Genomic DNA, 21,558 nt, shown 5'->3' on the forward strand with positions numbered 1-21,558 from the left:
GGCATTTCTGTGATAGTAATAAGAAATACACTTACACCAGTAAGCAGCATTTTTCACCACTATCACCACCATACCAAACATGCCTACGCTACCCCTCATGAATCAGACAATACCCCTTACACATAAGGCAGGGCATCTCCAATGGAATCCTATGAGGAGGCAGCAATCACAGCAGTGAGACACCAAGTTAGGCTGTTTGTCACTACCAGGACAGGCCACGCAACATGGTACCTGTTCCTTCCTTCTACATACATGGCACCCTGCCCAAAGGGCTAGCTAGGTCTTACCTTAGGGGTGACTTACATGTAGTAAAAGGGGAGTTCTGGGCCTGGCAAGTAAATTTAGATGCCAGGTCCCTGTGGCAGAAAACTGCCCACACACGCTCTGCGCTAGCAGGCCTTAGATAGGTTTGACAGGCTACTTCAGTGGGTGGCGCAAGCAGCGCTGCAGGCCCCCTAGTAGCATTTAATTTACAGGCCCTGGGTATAGGAATACCACTTTACAAGGGACTTATAGGTATATTAAATATGCCAATTAGGTATAATCCAATCATACCAAATTTGTAAGAGAGAGCACATGCACTTTAGCAGTGGTTAGCAGTGAAAAAAGTGCTCAGAGTCAAAACGTCAGCCAACAAAGGTCAGAAAAATAAGGAGGCAAAAAGCTAAAAGTCTGGGGAATGACCCTGTAAAAGGGCCAGGTCCAACACATACTATTACTTATAAATGGATTAGCTGTTTTAAATGTCATAATCTACAGTTAGTATTTCATCTTACGACACTGGAATGTTGAGAACTCCATTGAAGACAATGGAGTAGCTCCAAGCTTATAATGGCTGGAATAAGCCCTGAACTCCAACATTCCAATAAACCGGTTGTTAAAGGCTATTCCCTGTCGTTATAGGCCCTCGCCAGTGGCTCAGTCCTATAACTTGGGCCCAGGGCCTTTAAAAACCAACAGCGAGCTAAAAGGCTATGGGGGTTATTCCAACTTTGGAGGAAGTGGTAATCCGTCCCAAAAGTGACGGTAAAGTGACGGATATACCACCAGCCGTATTACGAGTCCATTATATCCTATGGAACTCGTAATACGGCTGGTGGTAAATCCGTCACATTTGGGACGGATTACCACCTCCTCCAAAGTTGGAATAACCCCCTATATGTTTCTTTCTTAGGACACATGAATTTCATGAAAATAGAATTGGTAATATGCACAGTGTTGCCGTTCAGCTTTCTTAAAAAAAACATTGGCATACCAAGGGACAGGCATCCACCACAATTGTTCATTTAAGGAAAAGTAATTTGATGCAGTAATCTTTACTCACTCTTTAATTTGTTCAGAATTGATGCAGCAGAGAGGTTTGTAGGTAATGTGTGCACATTTACCCTTCTGTGTATGATGCAAAATACTGCCAAAGTTTTAAGTTAATACACCAGAGGTAAATGTTTTTTGATGTAAACAACATTGGAAGATGGTCGAATATGTAGTAACATATTTAATGTAGCTGAACGTATTGTCATGAATTTAGGACAGAAACGTCCTGAAGGGCAAAGCAGGGTGCTAAATGTTTTATGACCTCTAAATGGGCTAAACTTTAGGATGTTGGTATGTATAAGTAGAATTAATGCCACTGTTAGACTTTTCATCCTTAGCGTGGTCTCCCTTAACTTTTTGCCTCTGTTTCCCAGGTTATTGGTGTGTGCTGGACTCTGTTTTTGCTGTTTTTGTTACTCTGGGCACTTTACCACTGCTAACCTGTGCTAAAGTGCAAGTGCTCCTATACAAAATGTATATGTAATTGGTTCATCCATAATTGGCATATTTGATTTACTAGTAAGTCCCTAGTACAGTGCACTAGAGGTGGCCAGGGCCTGTAAATCAAATGCTACTAGTGGGCCTGCAGCACTCTTTGTGCCACCCACCTAAGTAGCTCTGTAATCATGCCTCAGGTCTGCCCCTGCGGTGTCTGTGTGTGCAGTTTTAACTGTAAAGTCGACTTGCCAAGTGTACCCACTTGCCATGCCTAAACCTCCCCTTTTCTTACATGTAAGGCACCCCTAAGGTAGGCCCTATGTAGCCCCAAGGGCAGGGTGCAGTGTATGGTTAAGGAAGGACATACAGTAATGTGTTTTATATGTCCTGACAGTGAAATCTTGCTAAATTCATTTTTCACTGTTGCAAGGCCTGTCCCTCTCATAGGTTAACATGGGGGCTACCTTTAAATATTATTTTATCCCTTTGGGACCGGATAGACATGTGGAGTTTGGGGTCTCTGAGCTCACAATTTAAAAATACTTCTTTTAGTAAAGTTGATTTTAAAATTGTGTGTTTGAAAATGCCACTCTTAGAAAGTGAGAATTTTCTTGCTTAAACCATTTCTGTGACTCTGCCTGTTTGTGGATTCCCTGTCTGGTCAGTTTGACAGTTGGGCTGGTTGCACCTCTCACTAGACAGTGACACAAAGGGAGTAGGTGTAGTCTGCACTTCCTGATGGGCCATCTGTGCTAGGAGGGAGGGTAGGAGTAGTCACTCACACTTTAAAGTGCTGTGCCTGCCCTCACACAGTGCAGTCTCCAACCCCCTGGTGTGTGTCTGGGGCATGGCCTGGGCAAGGCAGGATTTCACAAAAAAGAGAGACTTTCCTTTGAAGTAGGCTTACTTCAAAGGGCAAAAAGGGTATAAGAAGGACACCCAAAACCACAGACATTAGAACACTTCTGGAAACCAAGAGGAACCTCTGCCTGGAGAAGAGCTGAAGAAATGAGGAAGAAGAGCTGCCCTGCCTGTGACGGTGCTTTGTGGGGCTATCCTGCAGTTGCTGCTTCTGCCTGTGCTAGAGGACAAAGACTAGACTTTGTGTTGCCTTCCTTCTTGTGAACATCTCCAAGGGCTTGATTTAGAGCTTGCCTCCTGTTGTTTGAAGTCTCAGGGACAGCAAAGGCTTCTCTCTGTCAGCACCTGGAGTCTCTGGAGAGACTCCTACTCTGTCACTTGCTGCCCCTCCAGTTCCTGGGACCCTAAAAGGAGAAGCTGGCAGCCCAAGAGTGAGAAATCAATGCACAGACCGCCGTGCGGGGAAAAGATCGGCACAACTCCGATCTGTGGCTGAAAAATCGACGTGCCGCCGGCTTCACGCCTGAAAATCGATGCTCGCCTTCAACGCGACCGGAAGTTCGACGCCTGTGGCTGGAGAAACGACACACAGCATCAGTGACGGAGGCTGGTGAGATCGCAACCCACGTTACGTGATTTTCGGATCATCGTGCGGCTGGATTTCTGACGCAAATACCGCTGGGCGTGTAAAAACAATGCAAGGCCTGCCCGGACCTGAGAGTGCTGACCGGATAGATGCATCACTCCCCTGTGGAGAGAAGAAACGACGCATGCCATCCCGACTAAAGGAGAAATGATGCAATGTCTCGCTCGTGAGTCGACGTATCGCAAGCCCTTTTTGACACACACTCGCCCGTGCTGGGTTATTTTTGACGCACCCAAGGTACATTTTCATGCTAACAGCGTTATACACCCTAACATCCACAATGTGAAAATGAGGTTGTACTATCACTGAACAAACCAGTAGGAAAATTCCAGGTGGAAATATGTGAATAAATCAGATTGGCAGTGTCTGCAGATGGGTATTTGACAGATCAGAGGTGCTTCACCATTGGGCTACCGGAGTAATGCTTTGAAAAAACAAGTCTGGGAGGAGTGATGGCTGACCCATTAGGGACTCTGCAGCTGATATTACCATCTTTGACAGGAGCTGTAGTGACGTAAAAATCTGATGAGAGTTAATGCGTCACTCCAGCTGATGACTCTTACATGCACATTGACTAGTCATGGATAGAGGTGCCAAAAACGGATGTTTTTAATGCAGGAAAAACCATCCAATGTCCTCGTCCCCTGCTTTGATTAGATAGTTGATCCTTCAGAACTAGTCATCCAATGACGGGGGGAAATGAGCTGCAGTGCACAGCAGAAGCAGTCACCCAGCGCTTGGCCCCACCTCACCCCCAGAAAAATCAAGTTAATATGAAATATTGGTGAAAAAAAGTCAGTTCACTTGCTACAAAGTAAAAGGTGGGATTTGAAATATGAAAATTACAGTTTTTTCAAAAATTTGATATGATGACATATTGTATTTAATTAGTAGAGATTAAAGCTAGCATCTGAAAGGAGGAGGTTGCTTCCCAAAATTATAAGCTGAATTGCAGGCATTATTTTGTTCACAAAAAATAAATTGCTTACATTTTGGGGGAAATGTAGTGTGAAATGAGTGCAGTTGAGCACTAGTTAATGCTGATTTGAGAGGAGCAATCCAGGCTAATTAGAGGATGTTTATGTCTGATGTTACTGAAACATTTCCTTGGCCATGTGGAGCTCCTGTAGACTTTTGTGTCTGTTACGAATTATGTGGGAGCATTTGATGATCAATATTGTTTTTTTTTTAATTATTACTATATAAAGTTTTCCAACCAAAGGGATGGCAGTTTGAGCTGATGAGAGGTGCTTAATCTTCATCAGTGACAAGAAGCTGGCGTTCTTGATCAGTAGTCTATAGAACAAGGGTGATAGACACCTGGCATATGTCCTGATGATACTGACGGATTGAAACAAATGGGTTGAAACGTCAGCAACATACCGTGGGTTGTCCATCGATTGTTCAAAATAAAGGCTAGAAAAACATGATGGACTTCTTCTGTTGTTTATTCTCTGACAACCGTGGGTCTATTTGTGTATTTGTTGTCAACTTCAGATATTCAGGGGCATATTTATACTCCGTTTGCGCCGAATTAGCGTCGTTTTTTTCGACGCAAATTCGGCGCAAAACTAACGCCATATTTATACTTTGGCGTTAGACGCGTCTAGCGCCAAAGTATGGGCAAATAGCGTCATTTTTTTGCGTGAACGCCTTCCTTGCGTTAATGAGATGCAAGGAAGGCGTTCCCGTCTAAAAAAAGGACGGCGACGCAAATGCGTCGTATTTATACTCCCGGGCAAAAATCACGCCCGGGAGTGGTCGGGTCAAAAAACCCCGCATTTGCGCCACTTTTTAACGCCTGGGTCAGGGTAGGCGTTAAGGGGCCTGTGGGCTCAAAATGAGCCCACAGGTGCCCTCCCCTGCCCCCAGGGACCCCCCCTGCCACCCTTGCCCACCCCAGAAGGACACCCAAGGATGGAGGGACCCATCCCAGGGACATTCAGGTAAGTTCAGGTAAGTATACATTTTTATTTTTTTATTTTTTTGGGTGGCATAGGGGGGCCTTATTTGTGCCCCCCTACATGCCACTATGCCCAATGACCATGCCCAGGGGACATAAGTCCCCTGGGCATGGCCATTGGGCAAGGGGGCATGACTCCTGTCTTTACTAAGACAGGAGTCATGTAAATGGCGTCTGGGCATCGTTAAAAATGGCGCAAATCGGGTTAAGACGATTTTTTAGCGTCAACCTGACTTGCGCCATTTTAAGACGCCCTAACGCCATTTTTCCCAACGCCGGCGCTGCCTGGTGTACGTGGTTTTTTTCCATGCACACCAGGCAGCGCCGGTCTGCTTGCACCGGCTAACGCCATTCAATAAATACGGCGCCCGCATGGTGCTTCAGAATGGCGTTAGCCGGCGCAAAATTTTTTGACGCTAAACTGCGTTAGCGCAGTTTAGCGTCAAAAAGTATAAATACGGGCCTCAGCATTTTGAGCACTGTATCGTCTGCACTATTGCCGAGTTATTGTTCATCTACTGTGATGTATGATTCCAGACCTTTCTTTCCACAAAGACATGCTGTGTGGCCCATTTGTTTTGGTGGGTTCACATACGTTGATTAGTTCTTACAGACTGTATATATGTACTGCCCCTCTTCAAATTAATCCCACGGAATCACTGTATCATGTTCTAAATGCCCTAAGTGTCAGGGTTCTCATAGTGGTGAGGGTGTCTCTTTATAAAAAGTCACTATGAAGAGAAATTTGAAAACATCTAAGAGGTAAACTTCAAGTCTCAGGTGTGCCGGGACCTATATGCGAAGAACATGGGGCCAGATGTACCAAACGTTTTGCGACTCGCAAACGGCAAAATTTGCCGTTTGCGAGTCGCAAAACGCGTATCCCAATGCAGAAATGCATTTTGCGAGTCGTTACCGACTCGCAAAATGCATTTCAGACTCGCAAATAGGAAGGGGTGTTCCCTTCCTATTTGCGAGTCGCATTGGGATGCAATACCATTTGCGACCGCATATGCGGTCGCAAATGGCATCGCAGCTACCATCCACTTCAAGTGGATGGTAACCCAATCGCAAATTGGAAGGGGTCCCCAGGGGACCCCTTCCAGTTTGTGTCTGGAGCCCAAAATATTTTTTCAGGGCAGGGAGTGGTCCAAGGGACCAATCCCTGCCCTGAAAAAAAACCGAAACTAAAGGTTTCGTTTTTTTTAAGTGCAGCTCGTTTTCCCTTAGGGAAAACGGGCTACACTTAAAAAAAAAAAACTGCTTTATTTAAAAGCAGGTCGCTAACATGGAGGTCTGCTGACGTCAGCAGGCCTCCATGTTAGCGAGTGCCTATACTCGCAATGGGGCCGCAATTTGCGACCCACCTCATGAATATTCATGAGGTGGGTCATTGCGACCCCATTGCGAGTTGCAGTCGGTGTCTGAGACACCGTACTGCATACCAATTTGCGACTTGCAAATTGCGAGTCGCAGGGACTCGCAATTTGCAATTTGCAAATTGCTTTTTTCCTACATCTGGCCCTAAGTCAGTAAAACATTTATAGCTGATTTAACACATGGTGCAGGAAAGGAACAATCTAGTTTATAACAAAATAGTTTAGCTGTGCATAGTTCAACATTATGATTTCTGACATGCATAAGCAGCTTTTTTCTTCATTTAAAAAAAAGCATTTCTGCATGTGAGACCTTATTTTAGGCATCAACCTCATCTGCATGGGGTCACATCTCATATAAATGCAATACCAAAGCACACCAGAGGTTAAAATACTAATCCCCATGATTGTTGCAGCCTCAAGGCACTGTAATGTGACTCCTGGTATTTTATTCCATGTACATAATTTATTTTTATTAACATTTTCACAGTTTTCCAAGTGTAATCATCGAAACAAATCATTAATAAGAAAATATGTGTATGCATAGCGTAAAGTTAAACTGTGGGTTGAATGTGGGGACCCGATCACTATTTGGTGTGTTTAGCTGTAACTGCCATGTTTTCATTGAGCTGTTGGCTATCTCGCCTTTGGCTTTGTGTATTGGCTGTCTTCACCTCCTTTGCAGGAAAAATGTGCCCATTAGGTAGTAGCACAGTCGATGTTTCGGCTCTGCGCGATATACTGCGAATATTGTTTTTCAAAGAGGTAACATAAGTGAAGTTTATTAAACTGGGCCTGATTAATACCTCCATTGACTCCAATAGGGCTTTTGGGAGCTAAAAGCCACAATACATTGTACTTGGCACTCTCGGTTGTTTGTACCACAGAGTGTCCATGAATGTTTAGCAGTTTGTGGCGCAGACAGCTGTTCACGAGGGACTGGTCTGCGGCTACCAAACTCCCTTTCCTGAGACCTTAACTTGATCCTTAGCTGCGGTTTTACATCAGCAAATTAGTTCTTGGCAAACTATTCTTTTGGGCCTCATTTACTGAGACAGTTTAAGCCATATTTATTGTCTAGATTTATGAACATTTTCTCTAGAAATATTAACAGTGCTGTGCAGTATCACAAATTAAAAGCAGTATATAACACAGAAATGAGCATGTTGGCATACCAGTGAAATACTTTATTGTGATTTCAAAGGACTACTGCTTTTCCAGCGATACATTGTAGACCCATATTTAGAATATTAACTGATCGCCAAACAAATGTTTTTCTCATAATGCGGAATGTTTCTCGTGCGTAGTTATAGCATCCTAAACACACAACATTTTTTTCGGTATGTTGAAATCCTGGAATTACCCTGCTCCCCCGCCCCTTTAAAGTATCATGTAAATTATATCATACTGAGAAGCCCCAAACTGGGTGAAATACTTATGCATCAGTTGATTTTCTCTAATAGGTATTTGATTTTTTTCAAATGAGGCCTCTTTTGCTGTAATAAGCTTTATTTTAACTGTACCTCAATTATTCAATCACATATTAAAGTAAAGAGCAGAGGGCCGCATGTACTAAACTTTTTGGGGTGTTCCCTTCCTAATTGCGACTTGCAGTGCAATGTAGGATTGTTTTGTGACCACGAACGTGGTCGCAAACCAATCACAGTTTGCACCCATTTCAAATGGGTGCTAACACATTCGCAAAAGGGAAGGGGTCCTCATGGGACCCCTTCCCCATTGGGAATGTCACTGTAAGCATTTTTTCAGAGCAGGCCAGGAAAACGGGCTGCATTACAAAAAAAAAAAAACTGCTTTATTGAAAAGCAGTCACAGCCATGGTGGTCTGCTGTCCGCAGCAGGCCACCATCCCTGTGAGGGCCGCCATTCACAAGGGGTCGCAAATTGCGACCCACCTCATGATTATTCATCAGCTGGGCATTTGCGACCCCCTTGCGAATCGCAGATGGTGTCAGGAACACCATCCTATATTCGGATTTGCGACTCGCAAATTGCGAGTCGCTCTGACTCGCAATTTGCGGGTCGCAAATCTAAAATTTTGAACATGTGGCCAATAATTACCTCAAGTCATGACTTCAAATTATTACATGGTGCTGAGCTTTTGATTGAAATTCTATAGCTAAAGAGTGACTGTTCTCCAATGAACATCTACCACTTCACAATTTCCACATGGATCTTCATGTCGAGGTGTGTTTTTGCCACTCATGTGCGGCTGTGGCGGCTTGGCGTGCTAATTTTAATTATTGTTTGATCAGCGCAATGCATGCCCTTTTTCTCAATCTTTTGTAGTCACCTTATTAGTGAGGGGAGTAGTGTTTTCAAAGCGATCGTTTGTGAACATGGTTTTTCTCTGGTATTTTCTTGCTCTTCCTCACTTTCTTTCTTCATGTTTCCTCTCTTTCTGTGTTCATTATGCTTTCTTCATCTATCTTTCCCTGCCCACCTCCCTATTCTTTAGCGCTCCCTCTAACTAAAGCCCTTTGCTTCTTTAGCTCTCTCTTCCTAGAAAAAGCGTAGGAGCAATCCTTAACAAGCACTGGCAAATACATTAACTCTGACATTACTGTGCCAATGCATGTAAACACCTGTATTTCCAAGTGCCATTTACATATGTCTAATAAAAAAAAATTGTTTAAGTGTGAAAGCCGCCATATTGGCTTTGCCAATAATAGAGAAAAGATATTAAAAAAAAGGATGGCTTTTTGTTTAGAATGTACATTGGAGTTAAAGATTTGCATGTGACAAATGCAGTTATGATTCATTGTACTTTTCATATGTTAAATGCATGCATTCCAATGGAAGCACTTCCAAGAAGGTGAAATGATACACCAGCTAGTGAAAAAACGATGTAATAGGATAACACTCCTTAAGTTGGAGCCAAATCCCACACTATGTATATTTTGAAGCATTGGTAGCAATACGTCGGCAGACAGCTGCACTGTCAAGCAAGACCTAAAAAATATATGTTTACGAGTAATAGGTATGTTCCCATAATTCTTTTAGATTCACTTATGTTGGTGTTGAATATTTAAAGAAAATTCCAGGAGTAAATATGCAACAATCACAGTTAAAGTGCATTCTCTAAATGTATGTGGGCATATTGTCCATAAAAGGACAATCCACAGATTTAGGAACATGCGAATTGTGCAACTATCCTTTATTGTTAATTTGTTTATTCTCTTTATGAAAATCCACTTTTCATGGTAAAGTCTCTTCTCCTGAACCCCAGAAAGCTGTTACAGGCTCATTTCTTTGGTGGGACATGCATTGGCAAATGGGAATACTCACATTACATTACATTATCTGCATTTATAGATGATGCCTTCTGCTCACCAAATAAAAACGTAAATAGGCAAAAAGGTTTTTGAATCAACCTAGTAACAGCCTTTGAGCAAGTGGATTATTCGTTTGAGTGGGTGGTGGTCCAATAATGGCATTTTTCTTGTTAGATCCATTAAAGGTTTAAACTTGAGCTCAACCCCTGTTAGCTCTGGTACAATGCATACAGGCTTAACTTAAGAAAACATGTAAACCGTTTAGAAGTACTAAAGCAGTTAGAAAGTTGAAAACACAAAACAATAAATATCCCACTCCAATTTAAAAATATAGAATATGGAACAAAATGACACCAAAGCAACAAAATTCCCCTAAAGGGTACTGGAGGTGTGAACTGCTACTTTTTAAAATAAATAGAGCTAAAAAAAAGTGCAAAGTGCCAACCGTGGGCAACTGATCGTGCTAGACAAGACAAGAGTAACGTTTGAGGCTGACTGCGATAAAGTCAAGGTCAGACAAGAGGACCAGGAAAATAGTCCTCTTGAAGCTTTTGTGACCTTGTAGCTTAATGGGAAGTTATCCAACTGACCTTCGCAATACGCTTATATGTCCTCGGTTCAAGTGGGAGCAGGTCCAGCTCTTAACTCCTTCACTACCAGGCCTTTTCCCCCGCAGGTGCCAGGCCTTTTTTTGGCTGTTTGGGGCAGTTTGTGCTTAGGCTCTCATACCTTTTTGGCCACATAAGTTACCCATGCAAAATGTGCACCCTTTTTTTCAACATCCTAGGGATTCTGGAGGTACCCAGAGTTTGTGGGTTTCCCTGAAGGAGACCAAGAAATTAGCCAAAATACTGCAAAAATGTCCTTTTTTTCCCAAAAATTGGGAACAAAGGGCTACAGAAGAAGGCTTGTGGCTTTTTCCCGTGAAAATGGCATCAACAAAGGGTTTGCAGTGCTATAATCACCATCTTTACAGCTTTCAGGAACAGGAAGACATGAATCTGAAAACCACATTTTTCAACACAATTTTGGCATTTTACTGGGACATACCCCATGTTTATTATTTTTGTGCTTTTAGCCTCCTTCCAGTTAGTGACAGAAATGGGTATGAAACCAATGCTGGATCCTGAAGAGCTAAACATTTCCGAAAAGTAGACAACATTTTGAATTCAGCAAGGTGTCATTTGTGTAGATCCCACAGGGGTTTCCTACAGAAAATAACAGCTGAAATTGAAAAATATTAAAATTGAGCTGCAAAAAACAGCCATTATTCTCCAAGTTTTACTCTGTAACTTTTTTCTGCCATGTCAGATTTTCAAAAGCAATATACCATTACTTCTGCTGGACTCTTCTGGTTGAAGGGATATACAGGGCTTGTAGTTTCATCAAGATCCCTAGGTACCCAGAGCCAATAAAGGAGCTACACTTTACAATGAGTTTTCATTCTAAACTGGGTATACAGTAATTCATTTGGTGAAATATAAAGAGTGAAAAATCAGTATGGAGGAAACCTTTGTATTTCCAAAATGGGCACAAGATAAGGTGTTGAGAATCAGTGGTTGTTTGCACATCTCTAAATTCCGGGGTCCCCATACTAGCAAATGAATTATAGGGCATTTCTCAAATAGATGTCTTTTTTTACACACTGTCTTACATGTGGAAGGAAAAAATGTAGAGAAAGACAAGGGGCAATAACAATTGTTATGCTATTCTGTGTTCCCCCAAGTCTCCCTATAAAAATGGTACCTCACTTACGTGGGTGGGCCTAACGCCTGCGACAGGAAATGCAACATGGACACATCACATTTTTACATTGAAATATGATGTGTTTTTTGGAAAGTGACTTGCTGTGGATTTTGGCCTCTAGTTCAGCCACCACCTAGGGAAACCTACCAAACCTGTGCATTTTTTATTACTAGACACCTAGGGGAATCCAAAATGGGGTGATATGTGGGACTCTCACCAGGTTATGTTACCCAGAATCCTTTGCAAACCTCAACATGTGGCAAAAAATCACTTTTTCCTCACATTTCGGAATCTGAGAGGAGCCACAAATTTCCTCCTACCCAGCATTCCCCAAGGCTCCAGATGAAAACGGTACCTCACTTGTGTGGGTAGGCCTAGTGCCCGCGACAGGAAATGCCCCAAAACACAATGTGGACACATCACATTTTCTCAAAGAAATCAGAGCTGTTTTTTGCAAAGTGCCTAGCCGTGTATTTTGGCCTCTGGCTCAGCCGGCACCTAGGAAAACCTACCAAACACATGTATTTTTGAAAACTAGACACCTAGGGGACTCCATAATGGGGTAACTTGTGGGGCTCTCATCAGGTTCTCTTACCCAGAATCCTTTGCAAACCTCAAAATTTGGCAAAAAAAAACAAAATTCCTCACATTTCAGTGACAGAAAGTTCTGGAATCTGAGAGGAGCCACAAATTTCCTTCCACCCAGTGTTTACCCAAGTCTCCCCAAATAAATGATCCCTCACTTGTGTCGGTGGCCCTGGTGCCTGCACCAGAAAAAGACCAAAAACCTGTAGAGATTGAGGGCATATCACAGCGAGTTGATAAGCAAATGTTTTACTTTTATACATCTTTAGGCTGACTCTGCTTTGGGGACCCACAAAAATGAAGTATAATTTTTCTTGGGAGATTGAGGGAAATACTGGATGGTAGGAAATTTGTGCCGGAGAGGTGATCCTACAAAGAAAAGTGAGATAAATATGCTTTTTTATTCAAATTTTGAGGTTTGCAGAGGAGTCTGGGGAAGACAATGTTGAGGGATCCACACTAGCCACACCTCCCTGTACTCCTTGGGGTGTCTAGTTTAAAAAAAAATTCCGGGTTTGGTTAGTTTCCCTAGATGAAGGCTGCACCTGGGACCAAAAACGTAGTTGTCCCCCCAAACACAGGTAGTTTTGTAATAGATCATTTTGATGTGTCCACGTACTTCTGTGATGTTCCAAACACTACAATTGTGAAAAGAAACGCTCTTAGGTTATGTTAAAAAGACCCCTCACCCACCAACCAAGTTAGTGGCATTCTTCATCATCGGGGTCCCTCCCGAGACACCTAGCATGCTACGGGTGTGCTGCGATACCTGATGACAACGGAGCAGGTTTTGTCATTTTTACCACACATACTGGTTGGATTTGGCACAAGGGTGAGTGATGGTTCAGTAGATCAAATTTTATTAACAAGAGATTTCACAAAAATGAAATGCACTGTTAATAACAGAAAGGCCAAAAAACTGAACCAATGACTCACAGCTCGTGAGCTGTAAATCCGTGACAAGGTACCAACTGATGTACAGTCCATTCACACACCTTTCATACATGACATGCACAAGACCATTCATGCTGCCAGCCACGGGCCCAGCACATTACAACACTCACATCGCCAGACAGCGCCACTCAAGGGCCCATCACTTTTATACGCCCACATGCCTGATACAGCAATCACACCAGCTGATGGGAGTGTGTGGACTGGCGTTTAACTGGCAACGCCAGCCAAGCGCCACTCCACGTACACCACCAGCCAAGCGCCACTCAATGCACACCGCCATCGCATTTTTTGTTTTGAAACAACAAAGAAACCAGTAACTAATTATAAATAAGTACAAAACTACAAACACATTAGCTCTAACTGAATATATGACAGTAATGCCAACAGTGAAACTGAACATATGAAAATATAAAACAGCAGTTTACACTTACAGTAGTTTCCAGTAATTCTGTGTGTGGTAACTCTTGAAACAGCCTGCCACACATGCCCAGGCTTTGAATGATAGTCCGGGCAGTACATCCAGCTTTCCCTCCGGAAACCTCTTCGGGCACAGACCCTACATTTCTTAGCAGGAAAGTCTTTTTTGGTAATGGGAGAAATCTGATCAGGAAAGTGGCGATCTTTCAATCTATACAATCATATGAGGGACAAGGAAAATCTAAGGTCCAGTGTACACTCTGCCTAACGCTCTCAATATTTAACAAAGATACACTGTTCCAAAAAAGGGAGAAAAAAAGAAGAAAAAGAAAGAGAAACCCCCAGCGACTTCTAGATAAAGAAGCTAGAACCCTCTCACATCTTATTAGATGTCATGCTTCATCATAGGGCTTGCTCCTTGTCAGACTGGCGCTGCAATATCTGACGGGCCCCACAAGGGGACTCTTTGTCGGAGATCTTGACTGATAGTGTGTGCCAAGGTGGAAAGCACGTAGGAATAAATTTAAACCTACTGGCAAAGACCAAAGAAAAAAGCAGGAGAGAAGAGAAAAAAAATAAAAATTTACTTGGGAACCTCCAAACCCTACTTTATTGAATGTAGCAGGGTCCTGGACAAGGTTAAAGGCATTGTAGAGTACAAAGGAAATGATGTTCCCACGCTCTACTGAGATGATGATAGAAGAAACTTGCTTCAACCATGGAAAAGGTCAACATGTTTCATGCCTCACAACAATCCTGCCGGATAATATGGCGCTTCTTCTGGACCAAACCGACAAAAACTTCTCCTGAACTGAAAAATAAACTATGTACAAACAATCCCAAGTATAAAAAAATGAGATCAAAATAAAAAAATTAGTTAACTTACTCAAAAAGTTACACTTCTAATGGATGTGATAGAAAGGAGCCATCCTAAATTAGGGGCGGGGCTCCATGGGACAAGGCGCGCCAATAGGCTGGCATTGTATATTTCCATACGCCAGACTGTATCCGGAGACCTACCCCGGGGCCACGATTGCGCGCTGATGTCATTAAACAGGAGTGGGGGGGCGGGAGTGGAAGGGGACGTGATTCCCCTTCCAGCCCTGCCCAGGGGGGGTGGGAGTTAGGCCCTCGGGGGGAGAGCCAGCACTTCCCCTGTGGGCTGGATGCAGGACGTAAAGGTTACGCCCTGGGCACCCGAGCAGTGCTGCCCAGGACGTAACTGTTATGTCCCAGACACCCATGGGGTTAAGGTTCTCCTCACAGATCACAACTGTAGGTGCAGTCCTTCTTCTGTGTTCCAAAGGTTGTCCTGAAGAGGATGTCTAGTAGTACCACATTATGCTTTGCAATAGCCTATGGGTAATTGTGGCTCCAGTTCCTCCATCAGCAATAGGAAAAAAGTTCCCAGAGGTAACCCTATCCACTTTGGCAGCAGTTGTAATGTACCCTACTGTAAACAATCCCACACTGCCTCTCTGTACCTAAAACCAAGATGGCAGAACCTTTCTTTCCTTATGCAAAGCCCCAGAACTGGTTTCTCGATAAGTGGTAATAAATACATGAATCTGTCATTCTTAAACCCAGGAGGAGCAATGCACAGTACTTGCTGCCTGTTCCCAAATACATTATCCAGGATAAGCACTAGTTAACATTCAATTCAAAAGAATGCTGAGGGGAATCAGCAAAACAAGGGACAGCTATGAATTTGTGGAGATGACTCCATCTATCATTCTTGGCTTCAAGCCCATCGCCTTTTTAGAAGGTGCCTCATTCCTGTTTAACCTTGTTCGACTGTCTGTGAAAAAAAAAAATAAAGATGACTTTCTGGCAATCACAAACTAAGTATGTCAATAGAGTACTTCAACTTTTTAGTTTCAAGCCAAGTTAGCACCTTTAAATAATAGTTCTTTATGGCAACTGAAGTTTATCTCTCTTGTGATTTCAAACTCTTAGACTCTGTCCACCTTATTCAATAGCACACGATTCCTTCACAGTTACAGTTCTTTGTCTTAACACTATTCCATTTGTGTCATAGGGTTTCTACCGATTCTAGTTCCTTTCACCAAGCCATGTGTTAAGTATCTGATAACAGCAGAGTGATTGGCAATCGCTTGCATAAAGACTATCTTTATCTTGTGCAGGCATGTTCAAGATTAAGCTTCTGGCTGCTTTCCAGTCTCTAGCTGGTTTTTAGCTGGACAAGAGACATCTTGGAAAGAAGCAGAATCCTGTTGTGGACGAAGTCTCCAGGAGCCATTGGCTGAATTCAGGTAAGTTTTCAGGTTGGTGCTGTGCAGGCAACTCTTGTAATTGAAAAACTCATTGCCAAGCACAAGCGTGATGAGAGGGCATGGCCTTTTGTATCTTTGCTTCAAAGATGGCTGCAGATATTTCAAAACCTTGCATGACCTGCAGATAATGTCCCAGAATGTTGTAGGCGGCCAACTGAGCACATTAAGGAGGCAGTGCTTTTAACAGTCTGCATCTGGCACTTGTGATAGATTTAGAAGCAACATTTGACATGTATTGATTTGTAAGTGGGAGTGTGATGCCCCATTTGCCATGTATAACATTCACATACAACATTAGGCATATTCTTTATGATAAGCAAGTATAAACAAGTTATACACCTGTTTATTCACAGCCTATTTCTGCTACTCTTCGCCTTCTGCCTGGACCTTGGGAGTTCACATTTTTCCTGTGAAAATGGGTGGTGGCATATATGTGGGTTGTATACTGGAGGTCATGACATCTCCCTAGAGGTATGGCCAGTGAAATGACCTGTGGTCACTCCAAATGAGTTATAGGGGTGGCTTTTCTCACACTTGAACTGGGGCCTGGCTAGCTACAAGGCCAATAGTGGGGGCAGGCTCTGCTTTGATCTACATCTGCTTGTGACAGGACAGGCACCTTTGAAGATATTTAAGTTACTGGGCACTGCCAGACAGTCATCCTATTAGAGAAACAGAACACCTGACCACACACAAGCCCTTTGTTTCAACTCCTAGACCTAATTCACACCCAATTAATGAGCTATTCAGCTCCTGAGTGGCAGTTAAAAGCTTAGGCAAATTAACTTCTAGAGGCTTTTGGCATTACTGGATGTAACTTTTCGAAAGTAGCTTTTATTAAAATATCTGTACACATCTGACTTTGCTAATAAATTGGATTAGTACAATTTTTTTTTTTAAAGTCGTGAATGAACTTTCATTCTGGTTCCACAGCAGAGATATTTTTATTTAATTTTAACATTAACTCCCAAAGCTGTCCTATGGAACAGCTAACCCCGCTCCAGTGACAATGACTTTTTAGTAGGCCTGGGAAAAGTGTGCAGAGTCAAGTTATGTGGAATTCTGAGAAGTTGCAAAAAACTCCACTGCCCAAAAAGAAGTTCCGCTAGCAGGAGGAGTTCTCTGTTGCGCCCGTTTGCCTTGCGTCTGACATCACACGCAATGCGAAGTTCATGCTTGCATTCAAAATCTCATCAGAATGGCGCCATGCAGTTAGCAAGGGTGCTGTGATCTCGTTTTTCACGCTTTTTGTGGTGCTAGGACTTCTACTTCTATCTGCCTTTAATCCTTGCACTCCTCTACCCCATACTTCATCTAACCCTATTTTTTATTTATTGTATTAGTGTTTTTTTATCTCAATATTTCTACGTTGTTTTAATTTTTTTTGTGTTTTAGTGACTTTTGATTTATTTTTACCTTGTTCCTTCCTTTTCCTCCTGTTTCCTTTTCTTTCCTCCTACCCTACCCACCCAACACTATGGCAGAGCAGCAGTGGGGCAACAGAGGCTGCCTGCCTTGTGGGTGGCCCTGCTGTCAAAGAGTAGAGCCTCGCCCGATCATCAGTGAGGAAGAGGTGGCAGCACTTGTTTTTTATTTTCAGCGCCACCTCCCCTCCATGCTGGCATAAGGCGGCAGGCCTGTGAGCGGTTACCCTCTGTGGGAGCATCAGCAGCACTAGGCTGGGATGTACTGGTTGGTCAGGGCCACCACCCAGCAGCTGACGCACGGCTAGGCAGATATTATAGACTGCAAGCATGGCCTGCTCAACCTGCTAGACATGGAGATCCCGGGGCTTGGTGAGTATTTTATATTTATTGTGTTTGTGTTCTACAATGCTAACTTCTTTCTGAATACCTTGAGGCTTCCACTCAGGGGTAAGTTATGTTTAGTTTACGTTCGATTATTATTTATTATGTGACCCAGTTAGAGCTAGCCAGGTGCTCAGTGCTACATCACTGATTTTTACACTCATAGGTAGGCACTTGCTTTGGCTGATTATTTAAGAAGCCACTGCAACGAAGACTCCTCTGTCCTCCTCCTAACTCCATAGTGAATTAGTGACATCAGTGAGTTAGCGTTCTCTGTGATTTTATGTAGCATGCACAGTCCCAAGCAATTTCACATTGATGCGAGTATGCATGCATTGCAAAAAAGGGAGACTGAGTTGGTCCATCAAGAGGCTTGAGAAATGAAAATAAAATGTAAGATCATTCATTGCAATGCATTAGTTCCAAAAGTAGATTTTCTTAAGGAAATTTGGAATAGGGATTTTAGGAGTATAGCCAACTCAACAATAGTTGACTATACTAGTAAAATACCATAGGTGATCTGATTTAAGTACAATGTTATTGCATTTGGCTGTTATATAATAATTTTGTGGAGATTAACATTACTGCGAATGAATTTTTTTATCTCCTTTTTAATCTTACATCAGCTCCCAAAGGCAAGAAGAAGGGCATTGTACCGGAGGTTCCAGCAGGAGCTGGGGAGGCGCCATCCACCAGCTGGGATGGCTCTGCTCATCCCAGTAAGTATACTATTTAACATTATTAGGACTATTTACCTATCTTTTACCTCTCCCCACTTTTATACTACTTTTAATTTTGCCTTGTTTATTTTTTCTATATTGTCTCCCTTTTTTTCCAACTCCCCTATTAAAGTTTTGTTTAATTTATCCCTGTTATCCCTGCATTGTCTTTTTTTTCTCTTTCATTGAACATTTTATTTCCCCTCCCCTGTTGCTCTTTATTGATTCTGCGTCATCGTCAATCATAGGCTATAGCGCTGCCCCTCTATTATGGGAACATTTTGGGGAGCTTGAACGCCCCTCTATTATGCAAAGCTTTTAGTTGGCTTGTCTACCTTGCTTTTTCAACATTCAAACAAAATTCCTAGATTGATATTTATGACGGAAGATACTGCAGTCCTAACCGAACTGTAACAATAGTGGTTGCATTTCTTTTATTTTAAAATGTTAAAATGGGATCAGGCATCTAAAACTGGTACACTGTTTTTTAAAGGGCAATATCACAAAATAAAACGATGGACGGAATGTTGAAACTGTTCAAACACTCACCCCAGGCACAGATCTGGGTTTAATCAATTGTTATTTTGCTTGCCACATCACCCCATCTCGGACCCAGCTATATGCAAATTAGTCTTGACCCTGCTTCCTATGGGAGCAGTCCAGCACTAATTGCCAAGTCAGGTCCTCCCTGGACAGGATTTAAGCATCCTAGGACCGGTTTCAGGGTATCACCCTGCATCAGCTAGGCTAGCTTGAATCCAGAGGCACAGCAAGCAAGGGACCCACATCTGGGCATTCATTGCCAAATCATCAGAAACAAGTTTATAGATTTGTTGTACTCCTTCCCTCACTGTCAGCCACCATATACATCAGTTATCACTCTCACATTCACAATCACAATCAATCACTATATCACCACTCATTGGTTCAGTAGTTACTTAGTTACCTCTTCCAATCCAAGCACGGTGGTTGAACAAAATACCTCCTCTTTGATGGTATCTGCACATTGGAATTAGACATTGGCACTGGCAGTCTTTTAATCAATGATATTCTAGGGCAGCTCTGCTAGGTAATGTATGGGATAGGCAATGGCATGTGAGGGAGGCAGGCAGCATCTCCAATGTCTTGAAGGGTATGTGTGGGCTTCTTCACTGCACATTATCCAACTCTAATCCGGGCTTGTATGGAACTATAAAATCAATAGTAGGGCAGCATAAATCTGTCACGAACATAATGTTGCACTAGCATTTTTTTTTTAAACCAAGAAAGAAAAAAGAAGCTGAACACGAAAGAATGAAAAAGTTCTGTGGTGCCACTGGCATTCTCAATCCAGGAAATAGAGTTCATCCTCATACTCTGGTGGTTTACCCAGAAGTTGGTCAGTTAACATGCTTGATTCGGACTAATCATCCGTTTCCGCCTCCTGTGGTGCTTTAGAAATGGTGCAATCAGGTGGTATGAAATGCTGGTTCATTTTGATCATGATCAATCCCCCCATGTGTTGAGGAGAGAGACTGGTCCTTCTCACTGTAACAACTGCCCCAGCTGCACTGAACACATGTTTAGCAGACACCCTGGCTACAGGATAAGCCAGAAACTTTATTGGCAGCCTGCTGAGCCCTGGCCATTGGCCAACTTCCCATACCAGTACACCAATGGGTTTTGATCCACATACACCTCTTTTGCATCATCCAGATACTCCTGGAACATCCTCTTAATGGCCACTGGTGCTGCTACCTGCTCGACTGTTATTTCCTTCACCTCTGCACTGGACTTAAGACCTGCCATTTGAAATCAAACCAATGCAGAGGTTGGGTTTGATTCTTCTGTGGCGGTTGTTTCTGTTTTTGTTGTTGTTGGGGTTGGCAGATTTGAGACAAAACGTCCCTCTCTAAAAGTTGGAGGTGGCACCCCAGGACTGCAGAGTGCTCAACAATCCATCTCTTGTATTGTGAAACATCCCCTTCAGAAAAAGGATTGATAGCAGAAGAATTTTTTTGGAGCGTGGTTCAAGTAGGCTGGCACAGATGTACACTTTAGATGAGATGATGTTGTTTTTCAGCCTTGCATTACAAGTCAAGCGATAGCTTAGGCTAATAGCGAAAACATGCACTTCTGGGTTTTCGTTCACACCCTGAATGCGAACCTTTCAGACTCCTCATTTAGCTGCTCCTGTAGCAGATGCAATAACAGGATAGCTTGGCCCATTGTACTGTCCCCCTTGCTAAATTCCCGCTTGAAGCCCTCAAAAGGGAGTAGCATCTGTGTGAGGCATTTGAATAGGCCCCCTTTGTCAGCATCCATGGTCATAACTCTCCCAATTGCATAATCTACTCTTTCAATGACATAGTCATTGATCTGTTTGTACTGCTCAAACAGACGTTGCAACATATAATAGGTTGAGTTCCAACGTGTTGGCACCACCTGTATTGGGGCTTTAACTGGTACTCTGTTTTTATGCTGAATAATTCACAACTGTTTCCGGACTTTAAAAGAAGGCCTGAACTGAGTGCAGATGTGTCTGCAGGTGGTCAGTATGTTGCTGACTATGTCTTATTTTTTAAGAAAGTCTTGCACATCCAGGTTGATGCAGTGTGCCAAACACAGGACCCTGAAATAGCCACCATCTGCCATGGCCTTAGCTATTTCACTACCATAGTCCGTGGCAACAAATCCAACTCGAAGACCTCTGGGTCACAGCCATTCAGAAACTTTGTTATTACATTTCTTCAAGATGTTTGCAGCTATGTGTGGCTTCTCCATGGAGAACATGGCTACTATTGCATACCGCCGAATGCTTCTTTAGGGCCAAGACCTGCTTTTGCTTTACCCTCAGAAAATGTGCAGTGATGCACATGTAATCAATCGCCTGACGATTGGTTCACATGTCTGTCGTCAGGTGGATAGTGTGGACAACACTTTGCTGCAAAGCTTGTCCAAACAATTGCAGCACATCATGATGCAGTGATGGAAAAGCAACTCTGGCAAAATAGGTCCGGCTTAGAACCTTTCATTTCGGGCAGAGGGCTGCCACAAACTCTCCTCTCCTTCCACAAAAGAAAGAGGGAGGAGGTCCAGCGCTAACATTTTTGCCAACTTGCCATTGTACAAACATGCAGTTGGGTGGTAGCAGTCTTGCCTAAA

Source organism: Pleurodeles waltl, chromosome 7 (assembly GCF_031143425.1).
Source record: "Pleurodeles waltl isolate 20211129_DDA chromosome 7, aPleWal1.hap1.20221129, whole genome shotgun sequence".
NCBI lineage: Eukaryota > Metazoa > Chordata > Amphibia > Caudata > Salamandridae > Pleurodeles > Pleurodeles waltl.